General features: G+C 50.5%; 1 long non-coding RNA gene and 1 pseudogene across 3 annotated transcripts in view; both read left to right on the forward strand.

Moving 5' to 3' along the window:
* The window catches only part of LOC107507567, a 187,802-nt gene that overhangs the window by 32,296 nt on the left and 128,050 nt on the right, over positions 1-27,456 (forward strand). The gene's annotated exons all lie outside the window — the stretch shown is intronic.
* On the forward strand, positions 25,710-25,827 carry LOC118612110 (annotated as a pseudogene).

A 27,456-nucleotide genomic window follows, 5' to 3' on the forward strand; every position in this document is an offset into this window, starting at 1 on the left:
TAATTAAAAAAGGATACGGTCTTGGAGATCAAGTAAAATGCCAAATACTTTGCTTCTGATAGAGTTGACATTTTAGGTTAACAGGAACCTTATGAATTCCTTGTGGACTATATGCTCTGCTTGTTTCAAATAACACAATACAAATTTAAGTTGATAAAAAATATAAAGGATCTGCTACGTGCTGGAGGTTGAAACAAACGAACTCGGCTTCTTTTTGCGGGGCTTACAGTATGATGCAAGCCTCTTGCAGAGCTCTGCTTGTGTTTTGAATATTTTAGAATAACAAGATGGGAACACTTACCTCCGTGAGAGTAAAGAACCTCAATTATTTGTTTAGGGCCGTGTCTGTCGCTTTTCTTAAGTTCTTTGAACATTAGCCTAAACAAAAACCGGAACTACGTGCGTCTGGAAGGTCTTGTGTCGAGCGGCTGCCACTTGAAAAAGACACAGTGGTGCTAGAGATGCTGGGAGCAGAGCCGGCGGGTCCGGGGCGGAGCTGCTTCCACGCGCGGGCTGGTCCGAAGGCGAGGGCCGGGGACGTGGTCGCTGTCCACGCGCTCACCGGAGCCGCGCCGACCGGGCCGTGGACCGGCGCACCACACACGTGCGGTGCAGACAGGCCCACCGGACGCCCGAACGCCAGCAAATCGTAGCGCTCAGAGGAGGTCGCAGCAGGGGAAATAGCGCCAGTGCTGCTTTTCACAGCAGACCGTTGTTGGAACCACCCCGGCTGCGACAGTAAACGAGCCTTTCGAGGCTGATGTCATGGAGGGCAACCGCCACGCTCACCGTAAACGCCCCTTGTTCCTACCGCTAGTGTCAGGGCGTGCCACCGAATGGGTCGTTTAAATCGGGTCTAAAATCAGTGTTCACTCTTCGAGTCGCTATCTTTAAATGCGTTGAAAGTCACTTTTGAAAAGTGTTCTTGACCATCTCAGTGTGTGTCTCACGTGTTTAAGTACAACGTTCAGCAGAGCCCGTTTGTCCTGTGTGTACCACACACTCGGAGCTGGCCGAGGAGAATGCCATTTCGCAGATACCTGCTAACCGATAAGTGTGATGTTTCGGAATTTATGATACAGCCTGATTCGCGTGTAACCGTGTGCTAACGGGTCTTGCATCGCTCCTTCATTCCTAATGGCACATGTGGCCTTTTTAAAAAACCGAACTCCTCCCAGGCGCAGATAAACAACGAGATGTGTGTCACAGGCGGTGTGAGTCAGCACTGTGGGGCCTGCCAAGGACTGCTGAGGAGGTCCTAGGAGTTGCACACGCGCGTGGATGATGTGTTTCGCTAACGCACATCTATCCCACTGTGTGCTTTTGTGCAGTGTCGGTCTCGAGAGGCACTGTGAGTCAACGAGACAGTGCATGGACTACTTTAGTGTTCGATCACTGTTATTGAGGAGGAGGATGATGATGGTGATGATGATGGAGTCAGGACTACGTAACCAGTGGCCTTAACTTCGCTCTAATACTCACAGAAAGGGTCGATCTCCTTGTAAACCTGGAGAATGCTAACCTGTTTCCAGTCCCTGCTCTGAAATGGTCTTTATCTTTAATTTTCCAAAGTGATCAGAATAGCTAGTTGCACAGTTTGCCTTCAGTTTTCAGGAGTATAGTTTTCAAAAAGTTAAATCGGTAGCTGGGTAAATTCCAGACTTGTTAAATGAACTCAGCCCTGTTCCGTAGGTGGGATTTCCCTGGATCTGCATGGGCAAGTCCCTGCCGCGGTCTGCGCATCAGGCTGCTGCAGAGTGGCCTGCCCGGGTGGCTGCGTCCTCCGGGGGTGTGCGGCCACAGACCAGCCCTGCAGGGTCCTCGCCTTTGTGCCCCGCGCCGTGCCCCGGGCCGGCAGCTGCCGCAGAGGTCGGAGGTGGAGACCGCGCTTTGACCAGAGCTGTGCCTTCTGGGCAGACACCCCAGAACCCTCTGCTGATGGGCAGTGGTGGGGTGTGTTCTAGCTACACGTCGGACCCTGCGTTGCTTTGAACAACTGTTTCCGGTACATTCTACAGTGGGAAAGGGATCCACTTTTTAACAGTCTTATTTCATGATGCGTTGTTAACGTAATAGCTTTGATTTTAAAACTGCCTTTATTTCCATACTTTCAAACCCACGAAATTAGGTAATTTGCACTTGGTTCCTATTCATTGATGCATGTTATTAGGGTCTTATGGTTTTCTTTCTTTACCTAAATAAATAGAATGTATCAAGATTATTAAATTTATTCTTAATGCTTAAGAATTCAAAATTATGCAGCATGACACCTTTATTTTCCTTCTCCTCAGGCAGTAAAGATATATTTTTGAAGGGACAAACACATTTTTTTAGAACTAGAGAAGTCTATGGTGCGTGTGTTTTGTTAGTGTTATTGCATATTTCCTTTGAACCCATGCATATCAGTCATTTAATAGGTTCTCAGCAGGTGGAAGGGTCACAGTCGTTTCAAAGAAGATGGAGGACCACGGTTACTTGGTTACAAATTTCAAGTTTTTTCTCTAGCAGTTTTGTTTCTGCTGTTTCCAGTTTACGGCTACTATTGCTCACACGCAGTCCAGGCGTGAGTGTGACCGTCTACTCCGATGGAGCACCCAGCAGCGAGGGTGCTTGGAGCTGTGACACGCTCCGGAGGGGCTGGGCTAATGAGTGGCATTGCCGTGAACGGTGCCCTTCCGAACTGTGCCCCCGCCCCCCGCCACCCCTGGGTTCAGAAATGCGGGCAGGTAGTTAGGGTCAGCGATGGATAAAGTCACGACTCAGGGAACACTGCCACCCACTCCGCTGCCTAAAACCATGAAGGGGCTTCACGTCATTCTTAGAACGTGACCCTTTAGGTGGCCCTTTCTGAGCTGGCCAGTGACTACCTGAGAGGTCTGATCTCCTTTTCTCCCCCGCCCCCCATCATGGCGCTTCTGCTGCAGGCTTTCTTCTGTCGCCAAACCTGTCCGAGACTTAAAAGACTTCGCATCTGCCCTTCCCGTGCCTGGGATGTTCTCCCTCCTGGTCACACGGGGCGCACTCTTTCCCACAGCTCGGGTCTCGGCTCCTGCCCTTGCTAAGGAATTCTGCTTCCACCGCCCCCTCACCCATCGTGCCCCCCTCATCCCGCTTCACGTTTTCAAATCACTCATCACCGCCTGGAATCGTATTATGCATTTCCTTTCTCATTTATTGTCCGTGTCTCCCACTAGAATGTACATTCCATCGATGCAGGGACCGTTCCTGAATTGTCATTGCCATGTCCCCAGCACCAGTGACAGGGTCTGACTCCCAGAGGGTCTCAGGACTCATCCATTGCGTGGATGAGCACCCACATGAACTCGTGTGTTAATCCCTCAGAGCGTGTGACAGACAGTTCTCTTTTCTCTGTTGGTCTACGTGACTGTGTAAGGTGACTTGACTGTCATCATTTCCATTTAACTAAAGAGGAGCCTGGGACGCAGGGGCTTAGGTCTAGAGTCGTACAGTTTGCCAGTGGTAAAGCTGGGTTGCAGGACTAGTTTGCTTGATGTGCTTTGGTTTGCTTAATTCAAAATAAAGCGTTATTCCTGTTCAGGAGGCAGAAGGAGGGCTGCACATCCTGCAGAGATGTGGCTTCGTGAAAACCAGAATCTTGGTCACTTAGCCTCGAGTTGTGAATTAAATTACCAGCTTGGCTATTAGCATCATTTTAATATATAAATCATAGAAAAATATTGACATAAACAATTATCCTCGTTGGATTACAGTATATGGTAAAATCCCTCTTTTTTATCTGGTAAATTTAATTTAAAAAGAGACACTTCTTGAAGATTATTCCTCATAGATCATTTTCCTATAATAATTAACATCCCACTTTATACTTTGTTCATCTCTCTTTTGACAATGGAAAAGCTAGTCTTTCTACCTGGTGACCATGGTATCTTCCTCAGTGTCTTTTTTTGGACACTATGACTCCTCGTCATGGTGAGTGTCCAAGAGCCCCCCCCCCCCCACACACACAATTTTGTTCGGTTTGGCAAATTCTGAAGCCCCATTTGCTTTTCATGATCCCGATGCAGCAGCCATTAACCTCGGAAGCTTGTGGGACTTCTGTCGACTTCTTTTATCATGAAAAGAAAAGGTGTCATTTATGCAGAGATAATGTAAGATGAAGATGTTGGTCAGGTGTGCTATTAGCTAATACTTGATGAAAATTAAGGTACTAATCTTTTGACATTAAAAGGAAGCCGTTAAAAAAGGCAACTATTTCTAAATTTTACCAATTACATGTTACTGCTGGTTTGTGGAGGATTTTTATAAAATGTTTTGCAGTAAAAACATGTTAATGTAAATATTTTGTACCCAAGGTTCTGTGGCAGGTTTTCCTGACGCTTCCTTTAGCTGTGTTCTCTGTGTTATAGGAGGTGGCAAACGAACTAATAATATTTTCATTATTGTAATTGTACGTGTTCCTAATTTTAAGAGTGACTTTGGATTTTGACATGGGATTTCATAATTCTTGTTAGGGTTCTTTCGTCTTTTTGCTAGTGTTCTCGGAATGGGTACAACCTCTTGTGTAAGCATAGCATACAGCAGGTGCTCAATACATGCTAGTGGCTTCCTCAACGACCTCGCCTCCTTCCTCTCCTCCCACAGGAACCTCTTTCTGGTAGTTGGGAATAAGCTGAACTGCTTACCATCGTAACCGTCTCAAATAAGGGAATACTTATTATTTTTTGCATCAACTTTTGCATCTCTGTCATATTATTCTTTAGTATCTCTGGTTACTGTTGACTCTTCTATGAGTGTAATAGTCATTTCTGACCATACCGATACTCTTTCCTAATCATCTATTCCTTGAAAGCTAGCATTACTCTCTTCCGTTTCCATATCTGCTTTATTTCCACTCGTCAGAGATTCAGTGTTTATACAAAGCAAAGAATGTTCCATGGCTGAAGTTTCCCTAAAGTCAGTTTAGAAACTGAGAGTGTTAAGCTCGTTGTCTTGGATCAAAGCGGCTGCTGGATGCGGTTAGTTTGATTGCTAGTGTCATGGAGATGCTGGCTATCTTTGGAGGGACCCGTACACTCCAGGGCTGCCAGAGACCCTACTGTTTCCTGTAATTTGTGCAGCACGAACTCATTTGTTTATCTGTGCGACTCATGGAGACGTTTCAGGCCTAACCCTTGCTTTGGGAATTGAGGAAGAACTGGTTGTTCAAATGACCAAACTGATAACAGTGTGACTGGTAGTCGAACTTGAGACTTAAAACCTGATATTGAATTTGGCTTTAGCAGGAGCCTTGAAGACTAGTTACTTATCTTCCGTAAGTCTCAGTTTCCTTTTTTATAAGAAGAAAATAATAAAAAATAAATGAATAAAATAAGTAAAAATAAATAAAAATAAGTTTCCTTTTTTGTAAGCAGTAGAAATAACAATAATTCTTTCCTACTGGCATTGTCGTAAGGATCAAATTAAAGGATATCTGGTACATATTATTATAATCAATAGTAGAAGTTATTATTATTGTTACCCTAATTTTTATAGCCCCGTCAAGTAAGCTTTCAAATACTCATGCTTGGGACAGAAAGCTAATGGAAATACCCCTATAAAAATAAATATTCATGGCGCGATATACATGGTCGTTACAGCAGTTAGCCTCAATGAGTAATGACGGCGATATATTTTGGATTGCTTCCATTTTCAGAAATGCACTTTCTAGGAAGTGTTTCTGGGAATGACTTCTTGGCAGGGAATGTGATATATGGTCTCTGGCCACATGGTCTCTATTCCTCAGGGTGTCTCCTGTTATTGGTGACAAGTGCCCGGGACCCAGACACACGGGATTCCCATAAACATTTGAAGGGACTAAAGGAGGGTATTTTTTTGGCAGGGAACAGTGTGACCAACCCCTGTAAGGTCATTACACGTTGCGGTCGAGGTGCTTCGTGGCCTGGGTTTCTGTGGAAGCGTGACTCATCGATGGCTTTGCTGCTGCGCCCCTTTAGTGGCATAGGTGGCGGGGGCGGGGCGCAGACAGTGGCCGTAACACAGCAGGACTTAGTGACTTAAGATCATGTCAGCAACCACGTACGTGGCAACCAGGCTGCTGCTTTTTAAATAAAAGATCTTTGCTGTTAATAATGAATAACCTTTCATTTGTCAGAAGATTAAAATTACATTTAATAATATAAAGGCAGGAAACCCATGAGACTAACGCATTTCATAAGCACGGATATTCCACTGGGGCAGTGATATGGAATCATTAGGTTTTTCCCATTGAGTCACTCTGAGTGCTTCAACAGCCTTGCAGAAAAAAGTGTTCATCCGTGTACAAAGCAGCAGCACAGAGGATGAGTGGGTGGACGGTGGGCCCCGTCTCACCGGCACTCATTCAGGACGGACGGCGTGAGGCAGAGGCATGATAAAGTGGAAGGCAGTTTGCAGTCGGCAATCCCAGCGGGGGACGCGGCTCCCGCGCGTCCTCCACACATCTTCGCTTCGCTACTGTCTGTGTAGGCACGGCCTTACGACCTTCGTTTTTCAGGGGCAGAGATGGAATATGGGGAAGGTGACATCCCTTTGCCGAGGTCACGTGGCTGGTTAGGGCCTGAGTCAGGATTCCGCAGCTTGACTGTCTGGCTTCGAGGCCTGCAGTCTGCCCACGATGCTGTCCTGCCTCCTTGTGAAGTGAATTTTTCTTACGAGGCATCGTTCTTAATGAACTGACAACAGGTGTCCACCTCCAAGCCTTTGGGACCAGAATCAGGAGGCGAGACCCAGGAAAGCACAGAACCCCCGCCCCTGGGAGCAGCTCACGGGACGGGGCCGGAGGCCCCATCAAAGAGCAGTGACCAGATAATTAATCAGCCTGACAAATGGCTGCACAGGAGCGAGGAGCCCAGCCGTGAATCGGGAGGCCCGGAAAGCAGGGGACCCAGGGCGCCGGTGTCGATTTGGCTGATGCAGGAAGACAGCCGGAGAGCAAAAAGAAGGCGGAGGCGATGGCATGGGCTCAGAGGTCCTGACCCCTGTTACGCTTCCGCGTGTCCTTGGAGACGTCCCTGCGGTACACAGCCAGGGGAGGGCCACTCTGCGCATCACAGGCACTGGGCACCAAGGGGACAGCTCTGGATAGTGTGGCTGGGCAAGGAGGAAGCCACAGCCGCCCTGGGGACATGAGTCATCGGACAGGGAGCTGGCTGCTCACCTCCGCCTGCAGAGCAGCCTGGCTCAGTTCCTTCCACATGTGGACGCTGCTGGAGCCGGGTGGAGGGGACAATGAATGACATTGGTCTGCTGTCGCTGTCTTGCCGGAACCTCATATCATGCTTTAACCTGACTGGGGAAAAACCCTCGTAGTGAATGAGACAGTCCTGGGTTTTCAGAGCGGATGTGGGGGTGACAGCAGGGCACGGGCGGACAGGTGCTGTGGGGGCGACCACAGACTGGGCAGCAGCCCCAGCTCACTGCGCCCACCCCGGTCCCAGTCGACGTGCGGGAAGAGCCAGACTTGCCATTGCTGTCCCCCCAAAATGCCATCACCACGAGAGAACGGTAATTTTCCACAGGAAGTTAGGTTTTACGGCTTCAAGCTTGCATATACTTTCTGCATTCTTTTTTTTTAGTGACATTTTCTCATCTTTGTACTTTGTTAGCATTATGCAACCAGCCATTGGAGTGAAACAGAGCTGTCAAACATAATACAGAATTCTGTGTAAGTCAGAAAATCGAAACTCCTATCACCACGTGGGGCCCGATTTCAGGTGCGCTCTGTGCCGCCGCGTCGCGTGTGGCCGAGCGTCCAGCTCTGTCGCCACTGCAGACCTGCGTCCCATGCCGGTCATTCAGCCATCGCCATAGCGTCGCCGCCCCCTGCTTCTTCCCGTGGCGTCGGTGCCGAATGGTGATGGGGTGGCAGAGCCCGGCTCGCTGGAAGCCGCGGGGGCTTCATCTCAGCTCCGAACACACCGTCTGGCTCCCTCGCAGCCCTGGGACTGCGAAAGCCGCGGGGGTGGGGGAAGGGGTCCCGCCTCCGGGGCGCGGGCCCAGGCTGGGGAGGGGAATTGTTTTCAAAAACTTCTGGGGGAGCTGTGAATCGGGGAAGTGAAGGGCCCTTTCTTGAACAACTGCCAACTTTTCGGTACCAATTGAACACAAAGGTGTACTGCCGTTTTCCTGGAGAAAGGGACCTTAGAGTTGAATGATACTTTCATTTCTAATTATTGAATAAAAATGTGTTTACTGAGACCCACTATGTGTCTGCTGTGTTCCGTGGTCTCAGAACTGGCAGTACTGTTGGAGGACATCCCTGCAGTCTCTCCTCCACCGAGGCGGGCGTGCTGACGATGCCCTACTTTTTTCTGACCTGTTTTTGGGAGCCTCATTTAATGAGGCGCTTTCACACAGTTCACCTTCCTCCGCTGGGTCTGGGGCAGGGTGCACCGTGTTTATCTGATGTAGAGCCCCCCACCTTCCAGGAGGCTGACGCAGAGGCCTGCGCGGGGCACGCCTGTGCTAACGCATCTAAGACGCAGCCGCGCCTGCACGCCCCTTGCTTCTGTTTGCTGGTCGGACACCCCTGCCCGGCGTTCCTGGGTCTGCGCCTCCCACGCGCCCTTTATGAAAGGTGGACTCGCCGAGCGCACGCCCCACGCACCCGGCAGTCACGCCTGCGGGCGCGCACACTCCCGGCGACGCTGGCAGTCAGCGCTCGCTCGGCTCCGCGTTCCGTGCTTCTGAGCTGCAGGCGGTCCTCTCACCGCCTGGAAAAAATTCCTGTTTTATGTCTTCCGTGTAGATGCCAGCGTCCTTTCATCTGTTAATATTATCCAGTTCTATACTATTTATTTGTTAGTGACTCAGAAAGCATGTCTACTTCACTGGAGATTTCCGATGGTGCGAAGGAGGGTCAACCTCTGTCATCCCAACGTGTGTATCAGGAGGCGTTAGGACTTGATTAAGCCCCAGGCCTGAGACACCTGCAGAACCATGGTGCATTAAGAACGCCAGCATCAGCTAAGAATGTGCGGCTGCCCGCTCCCCAGGGACCGGCGGACTCAACCCGGAGACGGTCATTCCTGTTGCTTTCCTTTTGCAGAGGACGAAGCTATCGAGAGAGATGTTCAGGTCCCACAGCTGCTGGTGGTGGTTTGGGCTCAGGCGCACCGGCTCCGCCGCCCGCGCCTCAAGCACTCATCCATCTGTCGCTGTTCCGCAACCTGACCTCAGTTTCCCATAATGTCTCCCTGAGTTTCCCATAACACCTGACTGAATGGCCTTCTAAGCATAAGCGATATCCCAGAAATTATGTCTTTCATATTGCAATGAGCTCGGAACTCCCATTACTCCTTCAGATGAAGCAACGTTCCTCAGAACTCTGCCGAATAGCATTCATGTTTTGAAAAACACTCTGGTCCATTGGCTGAATCAATGGGGTAACAGTGGGCAGTGGGAAAATGCTAAAAATACCGACAGGAGCCCCGCTTCCTCGGGGGGAGCCCTTCCATGTCGTGGCCGCAGAGCAGCTGAGTGTCCTCGGCCAGGCCTGGAGTGCCAACTCCCGTCCGCTCCACACGGGACATGACGCTCAGACATGGGAAGCGCTGGCCGTGCGTCCGTGAGTGGGCTCGCGCTGCGCGAGCCGCAGGGAGAAGATGTCCTGAAGCTCCGAGGGGAGGGGGTTGTCTAAGTTCAGAGAAATTCCGGATTAGCAGGTGCTGGGACAAGCAGTTCAATTTCGTTCTTTTAAAATCTGGGTGAACTTGAGTCACTGGCAGCTGTCGGGATGACGACAGAATCATTTGAGTAGCGATGCAAACACTTCAAATAGGCTGTCATTCGGCCATCGCCCTCATTCTCACCTGCAGGTCCCTGCTCTGCAGGGCTGAGGTTTATAGGGCCGCTGTTGTCCCTCATCTGGTCCCCGCTCCGCAGAGCTGAGGGTTTTAGGGGTGCGCTCTTTGGAAGGGTGCGCCGCTGGGATGGGTGTGTGGTGGAGGCGGGTCGGGAGGCCAAAGGGAAGAACTCCCGTGCAGCAGACAGCGCACTGACGTGGGAAAGGCGGCTGCGGGGGAGACCAGGTCTTCTGGGGGAGGGGCCGGAAAGGCCTCCCGGGGACTGGCGCCCACGGCACTTCCCGGGCGAGCAAGGTCTTGACATGCGTCTGGATTCCCTGGAAAGCTGTGCTTCTTTGGCCTCAAAGTTTTCTGACTCCCTTCGAGATGCTGCTAGCCTTCTCCGAGGTGTCTCATTTCAGAACACCAAATCGCTGCTCCGAAAATGCTTGTCAATACATTAATTGCGTTTGCTCATATGAACATTTGCATTTATTCTCAATGAACTTTGAACATGCGATAGGGAACTACAGCCATCTTCTCGCTGAGAACTGCTCACATGATGGCTTGGTACAGTCATGCCGAACAATGTCTAGCTGATGAGAAGATGACAGATGCCTTGACAAGCTGCCCTTTCGATGTCGAACAACGTGGAAGACCGCGCGCTGCTGAACGTCAGCCGGTCCCAGGCTGCCTCTTCTCAAGCCACGTGCAGGCGGTCGCTCCTGCTTTGCGAGTGAGGGTGAGGTCTACAGCTCTTGGCTTGGGAAGGAAAGGAATTTGCATTTGAAGAGGATGTAGGTACCTAGCTTGATTTGTTAATTGGGTGAGTTAATTCAAGATATAGTACAACAAAGTATCTGATGTTTCAAAGACATATTGTTGGTTGTGAGAATCGGCCCAGGGTCCCCATGAGAGGATCAAAGCACACGGCCACGATACCCTCTCAGCTACCCCTCCCTCGCCCGTACCTCAGAATATTTTTTTGTGTCCAGTCTGTCAAACTTGACTTCTCTCTGACTTCCTAACAACTCAGTGTCTCTAATTTTCTTACCTCATGGGTAGTCTTGGCCTTCTTTTGTTTCCTTCCATCCGTACATCTTCTGTGACCATCTCTCCCTGCGGGTGTGGTCTTGAGACTTCTCGCGTGCTGAGGGCCGAGTGTAGCTCGCGTCAGCCCTCTCTGTGGACAGAGCCGACGATCACGCTCCTTGCCTCGTTCGTTTCCAGTGCTCGCAGCCCTGTTCCAGCAGCGAGCTCTGCTGCTGCCCCAAGCGCAGCCACGAGCCGCCTCCCCACTTATCAAGTAGCCACTATTTATTTTTGCAATTTAAACTCTTACTAATTTTGCACACACACAGTAGGTATTATTATCACCGTTTCACAAATAGCTGAAATGAGACTTGTCCAAGTCCTCACAGTTTCCACTAGTCAGGACTCTTTCTGTTGTAAGTGAGAGAAATCCAACTCAAATTAGCTTAAATAAGAGCTTTGATTATCTCCTGTTCAAAGGTTCAAAGGTTGGAAAGTTGAAAAGATTAACTTTTAGGTATCTTCGGACCCAGGGATTTCAACCTTGTCATCAGAAATACATCTCTTTTTTCACATAACTCGGCTTTTCCTCCGTGTCAGACTCATTTTTACTTCCCACTCGGTAACAAGGTTGGTTGCTGGTGGTTCCAGGCTTAGGTTATGCTTAGATGCGACCCCAGAGAATACATGGGTCGCCCAGCTTTGGGAAGAGCCCTGGGGTTGAGTCCGAATTCACCTACTTTGGAGGCCATGCCAACCCACGCACCAAGCCCTGTGGCCGGGTGACTGGACTCTGAGCAACCCAACCTGCCTCAGGCGCCACCGTTGGAGCCGGAAGGTAGGCCGGGCTCCTGAGCCACCTGGACTGTCACTGGACACGGGAGGCTCTCTAGAATATGCTGGGCAGAAAGAGAGCACGTGTGTACCGCGTACCTGTAGACGGCCGAGTCCCCACCTGGGTGCCTGTGAATCAGAACATCAGCGTGGAACTGTGCTCGCCCACTCACTCAGCAAGCATCAGGCGCCTCTCAAAGTGCTGGAACGCAGCAAGGAACAAGAGAGGTGATGTGCCTGCCCTTATGGAGCTTATGTCCTGGGGCCGCGGTCCCCACTCTCTGTGGCACCAGGGACCGGGGCTCCTGTGCGATTCTAACGTCTGACGATCTGAGGCGGAGCTGAGGCGGTGACGCTAGTGCCGGGGAGCGGCAGCAAGTGCACACGAAGCTTTGCTCGCTCACCCCACCGCTCACCTCCTGCTGTGCGGCCCAGTTCCTAACGGGCCATAGATGGGTGCCAATCACAGCCCGGGTGTCAGGGACTCCTGTGACCTAGGACAAGGCAGAAAATAAAACACTCAAAGGTATAACATAAATTCAGGTAGCGGGGAGTTCGACGGAGAAAACAAACATTAGGGAGTTACAGGGCGACTGGGCCGCGAGAGAGTACGTCATCTAGCTGGCGAGGTCAGGAGGTGGCGTTCGTGCAGGGGCTGAGTGAAAGCCGTGAGCTGCGGGGAGATGGAGGGAAGGGCGCCTCTCCAGGGCGGCAGCAGGGCCTTGGCAGGTGAAGCGCGCAGCCTGGGTTCTCCTTTCGTTCGTTTCTCTCCTCCCCCCTCTTGGACGTCCGATGTCAGGTATCTAGTGTTCTCCATAAGTAAGCCTGGACGGGTGACCACATGGGCTCTTCGTTCCTGAGGCTGGAAACAGTCGCTGTCATGGCGACTGAATGACGGCCATTTAACCTCGTAGTCTCGCTGGACTTCAGAGCTGCGCTAGCACCTCCGTCTCCACCGTTAACTCCGCTCTTCTCTTTCGTCAAGGTGGCAGCCGTTTGCCACTTCCCACGCCTCCATTCTCCCCTGCCGCTGCTTTTGCTCGTCTTCTTGGCTGCTCGCCATTTGCGTATTTTTCTTATTTCTCCTCTCTTCTGCATCTTTTTCTGTTGCTTGGTCCAGACGGCTTGGCTTTTGCACAAATTGGCTTGGCTCTTAGTCATTACTATTTAGAGAATATCCTTTCGTTCTATGGAACAACTCGGCCAATCCTTACATGTTCTGCATAATTTTCAGCTCTTCCATTACTAACAATTTTGCTGTTGTTCTCCTCTCATCTTCCGAGGGTACTTAGCCCGACCTGGCTGGGCGCCATGCTGGGGCTACAGGACAGCTGATCTACCAGAGCGACTGCTCTGCGGTCTTTGTTCTCACTCTTTGTAGCCTGAACCTACGCTAGAGCCAGACACCAAGATGCTCTCTACTTGCCAGATCTTTTAAATTCAGTCTTGGCAGCGTCTCTCACATTCATGTTTTTTCCTTACTACCTGCAGCATGACCAACCTAATCCAGACGCTTACAATTTCATACCTGAGCGAATGTGGCAGCCTTCAGTGGGCCGCATCTCTCTTTCTCTCCTCCTTGGTCTCTCTTCCATTTCTACCAATATTATTCCCAAAATACTGCTTTCATAGAGGCATCCCTGTGTCAGAATCTTTCCAAATCTAGTAGCATGGAGTCTGCCTCCCTTGCCCGGCATCCAGCATGTTTCATGGGGAGTCATGGACTCACCGTTTCCAACTTGAATCCTGCAGCCTCTGTGGGATCCTCAGCAAACCCGTTTCAGAATGCACGTGGAACAGTCCTGACTTCACGCTGTTGTTTCCAAACTGGACTCCTCACCACCACCCGGCCCAGAAAGTTCTTCCTGTTCTTTGTCTCTATAAATACAGTCAATAAAAAGAAATTCAGTTCCTAGTCCAGCCCTGTTTAGAACTCCTCTGTGACAATTCACATTAGAAGCTGTCATTCTTTCCCAAATTCTACTCTTTAACATACGAAAGCTTGTTTTCTGTCCGCTATTGTTAATTACTTGTTTTTAGGGGAAGATTATGTCTGCCGACTTGCCCGCGTGCCTCGCGTGCCTCCCCGTCCTCGTCCTCGAGTTTCTTCTGTCCTTTCCTCGTCCTCGTCCTCGAGTTGCTTCTGTCCTTCCTGGTGCCTGCCTGCTGTTCTCTTCAAAATACGCATGTTGACTGGTGGTTTTCTTATTACTCTAGTTTTGTGGTAATGTGGAAGACCAGGCAGGAAGGCCAAGTTCAGATATAGATTTCCATATAGATCTCATCATATGTATTTGTCTACATGTCTATGAATACATTTGTGTCAGGGAAATTCCTTCGAATGAATAAAACGCTGATAGCTGTGAAGTCTGTCTTTGCAGGATGTTTCCTGGACTCTTCATTTTTACTGTTTCTTTCCCAAGATGCTGGGAAAGACCCCCCAGCTCTGAGCTTTTTTTCCATTTTAGCTCTGATGGCGTTTGTGTTTCTGACAAGGAGCGTCAGCGAGCTAGCTAATGGCGTTAGCGCTCAGCTAACCGAGACCATTGAGGTAGATGATTGTGTTCATTCACTTAGATGGAAACCCAAAGAAGATGTCTCGAAACACTGATATTTACCACATGAGAGAGATGTCCCCTTTCTGTTTCCGACGAGCTATGGAAATACAGGGGCACTTACCCCCCTGGGCGAATCGACCCCTTCCAGTCCTTAAAAAAGAGAACAAAAAATTAGATGTTTACTAAAGTGAACATAAATGAGTATGTAGGATATATTTAATACTGTTCAAAATGGACATTTTAGGATATTTTTAACACTTTAAACACTCTACTGGTTAAGACAACACGTGAGACGTGTAAGTCTCGCTAATTTGACAAAATGAAGTTTCCTGAGCTTAGTATTAAGATGATTGGAATCACTATTTTTTAAATTTATTTTTAAATCATTTTAATTTTCCAGTTACAGTTGACAGTCAGTATTATTTTGTAGTAGTTTGGGTGTACAGCTCAGTGGTTAGACATACACCTTAGTGTGGACCGTTATCGCGATTACACAGTTATCGTGATTTTATCGGCTGTGTTCCCTGTGCTGCACTTCGCATCCCTGTGACTATTTCGTAACTGCCAATTTGTACGTCTCGATCCCGTCCCGTTTTGCACCCGGTCCCCCAGACCCCTGCCATGTGGCAACCGCTGGCTTGTTCCCTGCACCTGGGAGTCTGTTTCTGCTTCGTTTGTTCATTTTGGAATTACTCTTTAAAATGCTTTACAGCCACATGTAATGTGAATGTACACATGTACATGTATGTAGATCTGGTAAGGACCATTTTATTAAGCCAGTAAGTTCATAGTATTTTATAACACTTCATCCACACATGTTTCAAAGGTGTATACATTATATACATTTTATTTGAACCTTCTTAAATATTATAATTCATAAGTTAAGCTGCTAAAATAAAGAATTCATATTAACAGTCTTTTTATTAGCTCTCAAACATTATTTTCCAAATATTTTACTAAAGACAAAGTTTTGGTAATGACAGTAGGTGTCACTATAGCAAAGGAAACCAGCCATGCAGAGGCATTTTCCCCAGGATACATCCCCACAGGGTGAGCGAGGCCACGCTCCCTTGTGGAGGCTCCACATGTCCATCCCCTTGCTCTGAGGTGAGAGTCTTCATGCAGCCAGCTCTGAAATCCCTGGGACGAGGAAGTCTGCGGCCTTTCTGAGAGGCAGCTCTGCTTTTCACAAGCCTAATAGTCAGGATGTTCTTTAATAAATACACTCAAAATTCTGTCTTCTGGATTCTGAATCATTTATTTTTATTCAGTGTCCTCAAAATAAGTCATCTGATTGTATATTTCTTTGCCAAAATTTTCTTAATTATCTAAATAATTCAACTATTTTTGAAGTGAAAATAAAAATGTCCACCTTATAAAATTGATGGTGAGCGTGAAATGGGGCATCACGTGCATCCTTCCACTCAGCTACAAACAAGCTGTTGAGCACCTGCTGTGCCCTGGCGTCGTAGTTAAAGCCAGACTCTGCCTCTGCCCCAGTGGCGCCTTCTGTCCGGCAGATTTACACAGATTTGTTTTGTGATGCTTACGTTACTGTTCGTGAGTAGGAGGCGTAATTATTATTGAGTTCTTCGGCCCAGTAGTGTGCAATGGAGCTGTTGAAGGACGCCCTTCCAGAGAAACAGCAGCAGGGATCGCCAGCTCTTTCCTGCTGAGTGCCGTCTGCCCTCCTGGGAACAGCCCCCTGTCATCCTCAGGTGACCACTCCCCTTTCACTGTGCGGCACGCAGTTCGAGCGACACCGATTCCTCCCCACCCTCCAGAGGTGGGCGTCAGACTCCGGTGTGGTCAGTGAGGGTTTATATTCTCGTGTCCACAGTGTCATCACGTGAGGACCTTCCATGGTCCGTCTCCTGCTTCCTACTTGGACCTAATCTCTTGTCACACCTGCCTCACACCACACCTGTACACACCGTGCTGATTCTCGTTTCCGTTTTTGCTCATATTTGTCTCCTGGGGTGTCCTTCCGCTGCCACCTCTTTGTCAATTCGATCCATCCTTTAAGACCTGGCTGAGCAGCCGTCCTGCGCCCCATGGGTAACGTCCCTTCTGAGAGCCTCCTCGCCCATCGGGCCATTCTCCACATGCCGTTTTCGTGAGACTCACGGCATCTCTGTGCCCACTGACACAGAGCCCTTCGGCGGGGCTTTGCTGGGTCGCACAGTCCTGAGGAGTCAGTGGAGTGACGTGTGCTGAGTCATTCCCACTTCCGCCCTTTGTGTCTCTGAAACGAGGACCGCGTCCCCCTATTTCCTCAGGTCGCATCGGAAACATCCAGCCTTGGCTCGGCGAGTGTTTGCTGAGCAGCGAAGACTCCCGGACAGGCCCAGCCTGCCCGTTCCTTCCTCCTCCCATCTCCTCTGGCGTCCGCGGCCCGGGCTCTTCACTTGGCAATTAATCATGCGCTGTCTTGTGGCATTCCTCTTTGCGATGTGTTTTTATGTGGTACTTAGTCTATTATTTAATATTTTACATACTGACATATGAATAGGGATATTCTATTCATTCATTAGCATACTTATTATTTATTCATTATAATGTTTTTTGAGAATTAATTATAATTCATATCATTTTTCTTTTTGCACAGTATAGCAGTTGGAGTTCTGTTTATGCTAGCAACAGAAACTGGCAAATTTGAGAGCAAAAACGACTTACTGGAAGGCAGTCGCAGGACTCACTGTAGTAAGGGGAGGGCTGGAGGACCAGGCGTGGCATGGAAAAGAGATGGCCTGGACGAGGTCAGTGGAGGGATGGCAGGCCAGGGTCACGCCGGTGAGAGCGAGCTCCTTCTTGCCTCCATCCATTTCCACCCTGATGGAGACTCAGTGCCCTGGGAGGACGGGGCCGCACTCGGGCGGTGGGCTGGCCCCTCAGCTGTCCTAGAGAGGGAGGGGTGAGGGAGAGCCTGCAGGGCTCCCCTGGGCTTCTGGCAGACGCCAGGATTTATCAGGGCCGTCGAGAACTCTCAGGAAAGGAGTGAATCTTGCTAGTTAAAGAAAAAAGATAAATACGTATTAGCACTTAAAATTAGTTGTATACACAGACTCGCTGTCCAGTCTCGGCATGACCAGTGACTAACTGCACGGCCTTGTGCAAACTTCCCCATCTCCGTGCAGGTCGTTTTTCTCCTCTGCAAACCAGGGATACCACTGCGGTTTGAGGGCTGAGTTAAATAAGGTGTTGTTGGAAAAGTGCCTATTAACTTTGGTCACAGAGTAGGTGACCAATAAATGATAGCTGTTATTGATTGATCTGTGTGCCATAGAGTGAGGCTATTTAGTACAGATGAGGCGAAGAAGTAGCAAGCGCTAGCTCTGCCCTCGAATAGTTAATACTTTAATCCGAGACAAATGCACATCACGATTTCATTTAATCCTCACAACTACCTCATGAATTAGAAAGGGGCGTTTGAATCATCCCTGTTTTTCATATGATCAATCAGAGATTCAGAGAAGTTAAGCAACTTGACAGTGGTCACACTGCTCTACATGGCAGGTAGAGGGCCGAGGTTTCCTGGACCCGTTGCTCTCGCCTCCGGGGAGATGAGTATAGCTCAGTGGAGGGCAGAGGGACTCTGTTCAGTTCTCGTCAGGAAGATTTATTGAACCCTATGACAACGGATATGCTAGGTGCTGTGGGAAATAGAAATATAATTAATATATAGTCAGGTCTCAGGCAGGCAGGAGGCGTGCGGGCGCACAACTTCTGAGGTAGAAGGCGATCCGTGCTGAATGCTGCGTTTCCCCTTAGCTCTTTCTACTCGACGCCATTCATTTAGTGCGCCAGGCTCTGAGTCAGGTGCTGCGAACTGAGCAGAGAACAAAAGCATAAGCAGCCCGCGCTCGAGGAGCTTGCGCTCTGCTGGAAGGAGGCATGAAGCAAGCGTCCGCACGCGAGGTGACGGCCGCCGTCGGTGGCGGTGCCCGCCGGGAAGGACGTGCGGTTCGTGCAACCGAGCTGGGACTGTGGAGGAAGCGCACTTCTTGGGGCCTGACAGCGGGCCTGACCGTGTCGGGCGTGTCGACAAGTGCGGGGGGAGAGTCCGGGCGGAGGGGCGGCCGTCGCGAGGACAGTGCGGTGCGGCGATGCTGGCGGCTGCCGCGGAGGTGCGGCCAGCGCGGAGGGGCAGCGCCGCCCGTTACGCCCCCGCCGTGCGGAGGTGCGGCCAGCGCGGAGGGGCAGCGCCGCCCGTTACGCCCCCGCCACGCGGAGGTGCGGCCAGCGCGGAGGGGCAGCGCCGCCCGTTACGCCCCCGCCACGCGGAGGTGCGGCCAGTGCGGAGGGGCAGCGCCGCCCGTTACGCCCCCGCCACGCGCCCTTGGCAGCCAGACCCCGTTCGCCTCTCGGAGGACCGCGCTGGCGCTGGTACGAAGGACATTGGGGGGGGGGCAAGCAGACCGCTGCCAGGTTCCTGTCATCTGAGAGGTGGCGAGGGCCACACCGTGACAGTGGAGAGGAGACGGGCCAGAGCTGTCGAGGCTGAGGGCTGACTGTGCGCCGCTGGACAGCGGAGGTCGTGGGGAGGCTGATGGCGGGCATCCGTGGGGGAGGGGGTGCCGGGACATGCCGGGCGGAGGTCCCAGGGTTCCACACGCAGAGCTCACACTGTCGGCGGGTGCGGGAGAGGCAGCTGGGAAGGCCGGGCCAGAGCCCAGGATGCTTGGCCTTTAAGAGCGAACCTGTTGCCACTAATTTCCTATAACCTGCGAAAAATTTTGTGAGGTTTTAGATATTTGCTATTTTCAAGAAGACACGAGTTTCACAAGTATTTATCAGAAGTGACTGGCATTTTTTTCTTTTTTCTTTCTTTCTTTTTTTTTTTTTTTACCAATGAAAAGGTTTCTTCTTCAAAGAAACAGAATGTTCAGTAAGAAGAGAACTGGTTGATGATTTCTATTTTCTTTTCTTACTTTGGAGGCTGAATTATCAGACTCATTCAAGCCTGAGAAGTCACATTAGTGACTATTACAACACAGCCTTCGCGTATAAGGAGGAAGATCTTGTGAGAACAGTCTACAACTGTTGACGGAGAGAGACTGTCTCTCGTGTCCCAAGGAGGTGATAGGAGAGAGGAGGGCAAAGCGAGGTTTCTCTCGGAATTTATGTTTGGTCATTTCGATAGTTTCAAATAAATATCAGACACAAAAGACTAGCTGTGCGGGCAATATAAATGGATAAATGAGAAAAAAGAGATGTCAGGAAGGGAGAAAGGGAGTCTTTTTATGAGCACTTGAAAAGTTTGAATTGGAAGTGAACAGCTCTCCGGGGCGCTGAGCCGAACCAACTCAAAAGCAAGGTGGCGGGTCTTGTCCGCGCGGGCCACGAGCGCCTGCTCCGTGTCGTTCCCCACGCAGCCCTTACGGAGTCTGCTGAGAGCCGCGCAGCGCCGGCTGCGCAGATCCCGGTTTGGCGGCCGGAGCCAGCGGCGAGGAGACACCTCAGCCAGCCGCACGGGCCACCTGAAGTCGCCTCCTCCAGTGTCGCAGGGCTGCGTCCCCACTCAGCCAGCGTGGCACAGCCCTGGCATCGGCGCCGACTCGCAGAGCCCCTGACGGACGAGCAGACGCGCCACGTGCAGCCGGGGAGGAGGCGGCGCTGCTCGCCGCGGGGCCGGGGCGGACGGCCTGCTCCGAGGCGGCGCCACCTCCACCCGCAGCGCGTGTGCCCCCATCGTGGTGGGGGCCGTCACAGTGTCTCTGCTGCCTTCCCCTTTTGTGTCTGGTTACCCAGGTTGTTTTGGAAGAGCGACTCTGAGGCTTGGAGACGCGCATACTCGCCGCGAAGGCCCCGTGCCGTGGTGGGCAGGCCAGGCCATGGGGCTCGTGGGCTGTGACCGGGCAGCCTGCTCGCCCCGCGCCCTGGCTTGCTTTCCGACCCTTATGTTGCCTCTGTCTCGGGCACATTTGCTCTTTATAGCAAGAGCAGGAGAAAAATTCCATTGCCGTTGTTTTTACAGGCGAAGGAGCTATACATTTCCCAAGGACACATTGCTAGTAAGTAATGAACTTGAAAGTTTTACTGTGTCTATTTCTCCTCTGTCGCTGCTGTCCTAAAGTTCCTCTCATCTGTAAAATATGGATGACGCGGACTCCAGTCCCACAGGACTGTGTGCGGATTAAACAACAGAACTGTGAACTGCCTAGTGCCTTAGGGTGCGGCAGGCTGTCAGAAAAACCCTCGTCCGCGGCAGCGAAGACCTTGCTGGAACATAACCCTGTGACTCTTCAGTGTGGGTCAGCGTGACGTAATTAGCGCTGAAAGCAGGTGGCCAGGAAGGCGACCAAGGGAACACATCTCTGTGGTGAAATGTCAGGTGTAGTGTCTGGACGGGGAACACACCCTCACGCGCCTCGAACCCTGGATCGTTCCGTCGACCCCAGCTTGCTTTTCCTTTAGGTAGCATTTGCTCTCATGAAGTTATGACACCAGGGTCCACCTAAGCAGAGCCTGTAGGGGTCTGTGGGAGGCTCGAGTCCCGGAAGGAATCTTTGATCGGGGGCCACAGAACGTCGTCTCTGACAGCTCTGGTAAGTGCTGGGAAACCGAACACAAGCAGGCTGGGCGTGGAGGAGAGAAGCAAGTTTTCACTCAGAATCCAGATTTTTACTGGAATAACAGCTCTAGGGCCAGTATTATTCTAGGGAAGTCCTGGTCAAAACACATAAAGCAGAGCGAAGTGACTGTGGTCTGGCCATGTGCATTACTTAGATTTGGACATTTTCCCGCCAGCAAAACAGAAGTGAAAAGCAGAGAGGGGCGTGGAGGGGGGCGGGTTGCACGAAGCTGCTGGTATTGGACTGTGACCTCCCCGAGATGGGGTGAGGGCGTCTTACTCACCCCTTACAGCTAGAGCTGGGCTCAGGCCCCACGAGGAGTGTCCCCGTGTGCCCTTGTCGACAGTTGTGGGCTCGTCTACCGGGAGAGAATGAGCAAGGCCAGCTCATCAGGACACTCTTGGGCACTTGTCTTGATGGGTGGAGCCTTGGAAATGCTAACGGGGAACCTGACCTGGCTGTCTGCCCAGCAGGCTTTGGGCGCACCCTTTGGGGCCCTGCCAGGACAGGTTCCCTTCTGTTTTGTCTCTGGTGCACAGTGGGACATCTTAAGGCAGACACACATCTGGTAGCAGCATCACAGGTCCTGGATTCCAGAATCCTCAGGGAGGGGAAGAGGGACGGGAGAAAGTCGGGGAGAGCAGCGGTGTTTTTCTAGGCCCACGGCGCACCTAGCGAGGATCTGGTTTTTAGGAAGTTCAAGGCACAGAGCAGCAGAGCAAAGCAGGTTGCTTAGTGGAAGTGTCGCTCCCCGGCCTGGGAGTCAGGAGTCCCAGCGTGCTGCGTTGAGAGGGGTTACAAGGCTGCGTGGCTTGCTGGGCCCCCTCAACAGCCTTATCAAATAGGAATTTTGGGTGTCCTCGCGTGTGAGTGTGACCGAAGTTCAAGGAGGCCACTGTGTACACACCTAGGGCCGTAGTGGTGGAGGTGGCCGGACCCCGACACACTCCTGACTATTTTACCACCTCAAAGGTTGTTACAATGTTTAAAGTACAAAAACTGTCAGAGAGAAAGGCAGCAAACACTAGCTTTTAGCTCTTCACAGTGAATGGTAGCTCAGTGGTTGGGCAGCTTCATGGTGTCTGGATTACAAACCCTCGTTTTGTAAGCTGTGTTTTCCCTTGACATTCTCTACATAATGCATAAAGGAGTAAGCACATGGGCCGATGGCTACAAACTGATAATCATGTTGCGATGTTTGGACACACACTAACAAATTCATTTAGTGATAACCTAATGTGTGTCGTCTGGTAGGTGCTTACATTCATAGATTCAGAAGAGAATTAATACGTGTTCTTCAGTAGAGATACAACTTAAATGAGATTATATTTGTGAGCAGGAAAGGGGGAAAATACTGTTTTTTGAGTATTTAACACTCCTGGAAGGAAACTTGCTGTAAATGACATGATCTGTGTAAGAGTAGAGACTAATGTTTTGAGGACCAACTCTACGCTTGATTTTGGGAAAGACTATAAGGTCTAATTTAATAGATCTTGCCTTGTGAGGCGGTTATCATCCTTATTTAGAAATAAGGAAACAGAGGCTGGTGACAGAAAGAAATCTAACTATGGGAAGTGGACACACAGTGTAAATATATATACATATATATGTGTATACACACACACACACACACACACACACACACACACCTTACTGTTGTAGTGTATAGCTGCAACTTACTGGATTTCGTTAACCAATGTCACCATAGAAATAAATAAATAGAAAGAGAGACATAATGATGTCAGCAGGTGAATTGAAGGTTGAAATCCCAATTGCTTTGAAGGGACATCAGGCCTTATGAATTTGCATTAGCGCTAAAAGCAGCAGAGGAATAGCATAATTAACATATATGAAATTCCATTTCTTAATACAAAGCAAAACCTAGAATGAACCCTACGAAAGGACCTTTGGCTAAACGCTCTGGTCTATCAGGGCCAACAATGTCCATTGAATAGTCTGGTTATTATACTTGAAGATCTTTATTTCTACAAGTTGTGGGGTTTTCCTAAATTTCTAGCATGTATTTTATTACAAGTTGACCGTTTTTTCCGTAATTCTTTCAGTCATTACTATTTATTGGCACAAGTGTTTACTTCTTCTCGAGGGTTCTCAGTTCCTAAAATCGAAGAGCAGTGTCGCATGCCGGCAGGTGGCCTGCAGTGTTTGCATACTTTGCTGAGGGCGGGGTGCGTCCCAGCTCGCAGCCCGCAGTCCACGGCAGAGGAGAGGCGCCCTGTTCAGATGGCTGCTCTGCCCCGAGGTGCTCCAGACGATGGGACGTCCAGAAGGGGAGGAGAGGAGGGCCGAGCGTGACTCGGCACTGCCACGGCAGAGAAAGATGATTCAGTGTTTTGTGCTCAGACATTTGAAGTGTGCTTCAGTTTTTATTAATTTGTCATCAATAAAATTGCCAAAATAACCTTCTATGGGAACAAGAGACAAAATACTTAAGGGAAACATCGATTGCGTTGCACAGTTGCCCTGCAGATGAGTGTGTGTGGCAGGGAGGGTTCGTGTGCGGCCGCCCCGTCGTCGCCTGTCTGCGTGGGCGTGTGCTGGGGTCGTGTGGGCCTGGATGTGCACGCGTGTGTGCCCAGGGGTTTGCGAACTGCAGTCAGTGCGGTCGAGGGGGCTCTGCTCTGAACTTACCTGGGCCGTCCTATGTCACGTGAGCAAACGTGAGCTGAGGCCAAGCACGAGCGCATGTGACTCTGTGTCTAGGTCACTATATCAGAGAGCATTCAGGTGGGCGTTTTGCGTGGGAAGGAGGCCATGTTCTTACGTATTTGTGTGAAGTTATTGTTTTTAAAACGCTTGGTTGCCAGTATTGATTGCCGGGATCCTGCTTAGCGTTCTGCCATCCTGGCCACTCACCTTGACCAAGACGGAGCTTAAATGGTATCAGTCAGTCTGTGCTGCTTCAGACTCCGCAGACGGCGGGTCGGCCAGGAGTCAGAGGGCAACGCCGGTGGCGGCCTCACCCTCGAGAGCCAAGGACAAAGCTGGAGGTGTGTCCAGTGCCCCGGCAGCGGTCACCGCCGACTCCTTTATTCTTGTGCGCAGCGCCTTCCCAGCTGAGCTCCGCCCGCAGCTGGCAGCGCGCTACCCCCTGCGCGGTTCGCCCACACCTGCTCCTTCAGCGACTTAAACCAGAACATCTCGCGATTTCTAGCACCTTCTCTCTTTGTCTTGGACGTGAATGAGGAGAAAATTAGTGTCAAACAGAGCCTGAGCTCGGAGAAGAGGAGCCACTGGTCTTGGACTGGAAGCTGGAGCAGATGTGGGGAAGTGCGAGGGGAGGAATCCGGGGAAGGTAACCAGCAGACGATTTCTGGCGATGTTGCCATGAAGACACCAGATGAAGATCTGAGTCACTGGTATATTTAGCAGCACAACTGCTCACAGCAGCAGCAGATGGCTTCGCGGATGCCGCGAAGGGTGGGTGCCGCTCTCTGCAGGCCCGCGAGCCAAGGCGCTGTGACGTTCACAGAGCAACACCAGGAGTGACCCAGCGGCCTTGACCTCAGTCAGCCTCCCCGCAGGGGGCTCGTGGGTGTAATGCCAACCCGGGCGGCAGTGGAGTGCCCAGAGTTCACACACGGAAGAGCAAGAGGATCGCAGTCTGGAAACAGGTCGATTCTCTGGTTCTCGTCTTGGGTTTACACTCTGACGATCAGTTCCAGAGACTTTGTGTAAGCACACTTCACCTCCAGGCTTCCTTGGGCGCCCACAGCTGGCTCTGCTCCTGGGCACGTCTGCCGGGTCTTGTCACGCAGGGCGTGATGGTTGAGGCAAATCGGGAGCCGTATGATTGCTTGTAGATCCCTGGGAGAGACCTGCAAGATTTGAGTGCTGGCCAAGGAAAGTTGGCCAGCCCACGGCGAGCTATTCCACAAGCTTGTCAAAGATGCGCCGTGTTCAGAGAAACACCTTGTCCCTCGCCAGCTCAGCGTGCAGCCTCCTCGCCTTCCTGCTCGATCTCGCCCATGAAACATCACCTGCCCTGTGCTTGTAGATTCCTGATCAAAACCACCCGGGCTTGCCGCACTGGGTTGCTTGCTGGGGTTCCCTTGCACAGCCTCGTTTTGCAGACTCACTCTAATGCACAAAGGGGCTGTCCCCCCTTGTAGGGCAGGTGTTTACTGAGTGCCCTGCGGTGCGCTCAGTCTGAGACTCAGCTCTCCCCGGTACCAGTGGAGTCAGTGCGGAAGTCCCCCACGCATTCCAAGAGTGTCGGGGCGGGGGAGGGGGCTGGTAGGGTGTTTGAGGTTTGGACAGTCATTGGAAGGGCAGGGGAGAAGGGAAGGAAAGTCACCACTCACCCATCGCTGAAGTGGGTGGCTCCTAGGGCTCACTTGGGGGCCACTGCAAATCTCGAGATCCTCTGGAAGCTTCTAGCAGCTGTCTCCATATGTGGTGTGAAAGTCAGAGGTCTATAAGGAGCTGCTCAGAAGCCGCAGGAATCTCATGTCTTCTCACGCATTTGGACGCAGCTTTCTCTGGGAATTCTGGCCTTTCCTTGGCACAAGTGTTGGGTTCACCTCGCTAAGATGAAATGGATCCTCCACCCGAAATTTGGTTCAGATATCGAGAGCGATGCTATCCACGCATGCATTCAGAAAGCGTGCACGGCGAGCCTGTGCTTTCTTATCGGCTCGCCCTCACCAGGCGCGCGGGGACAGAGGGGAAGGGGGGCATGTGGCTGCAGCCGTCAGCGGTCAGACGTGAGAACCGACGTCACCGCGGTGCTCTCCTGGGCGTGAGGGGAAGGGGCCCGGGGTCCGGGAGGGGTGGTGGCAGAGTCTCGCACTGCACGTGGCCTCAGGCTCCTGGTACTCCGTGTTACCAAGCCAGCGGGGTCACAGTCCCTCTTTATGTTAACATAATACCCACTTCAAAAGCAGGATGGAGTCTGCGGCCATGCCACTCTGAACACGCCCGAGCCCGTCTGATCCGGAAGCTAAGCAGGGTCGGGCCTGGTTAGTACTTGGATGAGAGACCGCCTGGGAATACCGGGTGCTGTAGGCATAAAATATAAATAAATAATAAAATAAAATAAAACCAAGATGGAGACCTGAAAACCCATGTATGTAAAGAAAACAAAACAGTAGCTAATGTAAGTGATAAATCATCAGCTAAAAATGAATAGGCCTTTCCCCACCAGAAAAGATCGATACTTGAAACCATATAGATATCTTCTTTAGGAAATTTACACTGGTTAAAGATAGAGCCACATTTTCTTAAAATTTCTCACAGTGAAATGGTTCAATACAACAAATTTATATATTCACCCCTAGCACACCCATTATCCGGAAATTTCAGCCTCATTTAGACAAACATTTTTTAAAATTGTAATTATGTACATGGTAACTGTTTAGTTTTAGTGAGAATTGACAGTGAGGAATCTAGTTCTTGAAATATGTTAGTCAAAGTCTGAGAAGGCAGAACATTCCAGAAGCTTTGACTGTAGGTCACTTCGGTAATTAACATTCAACTTCCTAAAATCTCTGATTGAACAAGGATGCCTGCTGATGTGACAAGCACTGGGTGACGTGTTGAGGATACAAAGTTGAATAAAAGATATCCATTTTTTGCCTCGAAGAGCCTCATAGTCTATCCAGATGATACTTAGGACTAAAGATTCAAAGGGTTCAAGGGTAAAGCCACATGAGTTGACTACTAAGCAGCTGCTTCTGCAAAACAGCTTATTGCTACCGGTGTTTCAAAATAAAGAGTTTCTGTGAATACCATTTCCTTAAACATTTCTAGGATAAAAAGACTGGCAAGGCAAGGACAAAGTCTAGTTTGGTTTTGCACGTTGTCCACGAGGGACCGATGACAACTGGCAGTACGGTCCAGCTTCCCAAACACAGCCCTGTTCCCATATGGAAGGAGAGAACGGCGACTCCCCGCTGGTCGGAGGCAGGCTCCCGGTGTCCCTTGAGCCCCAGGCTGTGTAACCCGAGGCTTCTCCTCCCAGGCGATGAGGCATCAGAGTGACTGATTAGTGCACAGCAGCCCCAGCGAGGAGAGCCAGCAAAAAACCAAGCCGGTTCTGTCAGTCACAGACGCGCACAGCACATAAGCCAATCCTCTTACTGAAATGTTGAGGAGGGGGCGTTGAAAATCTTTTAAGTGTTTAAAGAACCAGCGGTCTAGAATTGCAAATGAATTTGATTCTCTAATTATTCTGCTGTAATTAGTGAAGAGCTTTAGACAAATATCATGAAATAAAATGCATAAACTTTATAGTTTACTGTGCAACTCCTGATTTTTGTAGGTGAACTTGAAAAAAACATGTCAACACATTTTGCTTTTCCATCGGCCGTGGGTCCAGGTGGTGTTTTTAGCAGGAGGATGTATGTGTGGGCAGGGGGTTAGCAGTTCTCCCTGACTTAAACTGGGCGATACTATGTTTTGAAAACTCTTCGATTTACATTACTGCTCTTGGTCCACATAATGACAACCCTGGAAGGTAGAACAAAGATTTGTATGCCCATTTTACGGGTAAAAAAACTGAGATTCAAGGAGGTTAATCAATTTTCCCAAGGTCAAACGAGATGCCAGCTCCACTCAGTGCCCACCCAGACCTCTTGTCACCCGGCCGCCTGCGGGAGCCTCTGGCTTTGATGCTCCTGCTGTGTGTTCTCGGTACTT

This window comes from Rousettus aegyptiacus, unplaced genomic scaffold (genome assembly GCF_014176215.1).
Source record: "Rousettus aegyptiacus isolate mRouAeg1 unplaced genomic scaffold, mRouAeg1.p scaffold_m13_p_15, whole genome shotgun sequence".
Classification (NCBI taxonomy): Eukaryota; Metazoa; Chordata; class Mammalia; order Chiroptera; family Pteropodidae; genus Rousettus; species Rousettus aegyptiacus.